This window comes from Corvus brachyrhynchos, unplaced genomic scaffold, assembly GCF_000691975.1.
Source record: "Corvus brachyrhynchos isolate BGI_N302 unplaced genomic scaffold, ASM69197v1 scaffold65, whole genome shotgun sequence".
Lineage (NCBI taxonomy): Eukaryota > Metazoa > Chordata > Aves > Passeriformes > Corvidae > Corvus > Corvus brachyrhynchos.
The window spans coordinates 2,954,896-2,956,516 of NW_008238365.1; the positions used below are offsets into that span (position 1 = coordinate 2,954,896).

Genomic DNA, 1,621 nt, shown 5'->3' on the forward strand with positions numbered 1-1,621 from the left:
AGTGTGAGCAGGATGCAAAGATCACAGAAAATACCCTGGCTGCAATCAGGAAATCAAAACCAATTACTGTTAATAAAAGAAAACAGAGCAGCTGCAGGCAGGCACTGCCTGCAGAGGGCTGTGAGGGGCAGGATCCAACCGGGCACCACTGGAAAAAAGGGATGAGGCAAGATTTTTAAAAAGTCATGAAAGATGAACACGAGCTGAGGAACTGCAAATGTGAGTGGAGAAAGAAATGTTTACCCAGGCCACTGAGAAGGGCCATAAGCACCGCGCTGCCCAGCACAGCCGGCTGGGACCCCGACAAACCTGGAGGGCTCTGGCACCCCAACAAATCTGGGGAACTTGGCACCTCCACAGAGCTGGGGTGCTCTGGCACCCCGACGTAACTGGGGGGCTCTGGCACCCCGAGGCCGGGGGCATCTCCCCTGGTTAAGCCCTGCCGTGGGACGTCCTTTCTTGCTGAGCACAGGCGCTTCCCAGGCACCAAACCCAAACCCACGGTGCCCCAGGGCTCCAGCCCGGCACGGCCGCCCCGCTCCACCCGCCGGGAGGCTGAGGACAGGCCGTTCGACGGGCCGGGCACGTTATTAAGCACATGATTAATTTTGGCACCAGCCCCAGCTGCCTGACAGCTCCTTCTCCAGGGCTGGGAGAGCGAGCGCAAGAGGTGCTGCCTCTGCTGATGCAGCGGTTGGTGGGATGAAAAATCCTGCAATGCAGCACTGCTTCTTAATGAGCCATTTGTCTTTGAGTCTTCTTCACTCATTACCATGCCGGGAGAGGGATGGGAGTTGCCCCACGTCCCCATCTGAGCAATTACTCCTGGAGCAGAGCGAGGAAATACGGCCACGACACTCCCAGCTGCCAGGGATCTCGGCACGGCCGCCAGCACTGGGACTCCCCTCCACAACACCAGTGACTCTGGCTGCTGCCACCACAGGGGGAACAGGAACCCCCTTCCTGCACAGCATGCACAGCACAGGACCACCCACCCTGGCCCCAGACCTGATTCTCTGGGGGCAAGAGCCGTGCTGCTGTGCCAGGTGCACAAGGGAGCTGGAGCATCCTGGAGCTGCCAAGGCAAAGCCAGCGGAGAGAGGAGTCTGGCTCTCCATCCCTGCAAAGCCCAAACCCAGATCATGGTGGAAGAGCCACATCTTCAAAAGCCCTTTAGGATGGGGAGCACCCAGGCCTGGCAGCCAGATCCCAGGAAGCCGGCTGAGAAGGAAAGATGTGGCATGAGGAATGGGCCATGGCAGCATCCCTGTGGAGGTGCCAGCAGAGGAAAGGCTGGCTGAGGTGAGAAGCTCCATGGCACAGGCACCTCCAGCCCCCTTGGCCCCGCAGTGATGCTCATCCTGCCCACAGAAGCCAGGACATGGCACATGGGACATCGACTGCCAGAGCTGGGACCCCACAGCCAGAGCATCAGGAGTGCAGCCAACTGTGCTGGGACACCACCCTGGAGGGACCCCCAGGCCAGGCAGGGCTCCAGGGACCCCAGCTGGCACAGGGTTCGTGGGCACTGCAGCGCATGGATGAGCACCCATCACCGGTGATGCCCACGGACAGCTCCCCTCCCATGGACACTCTCGACATCTGCCTGCACTGCCTGGGG

General features: G+C 60.5%; 1 long non-coding RNA gene across 1 annotated transcript in view; it reads right to left on the reverse strand.

Annotated features, from left to right (window-relative positions):
- The window catches only part of LOC108447122, an 8,479-nt gene that overhangs the window by 3,781 nt on the left and 3,077 nt on the right, over positions 1-1,621 (reverse strand). The gene's annotated exons all lie outside the window — the stretch shown is intronic.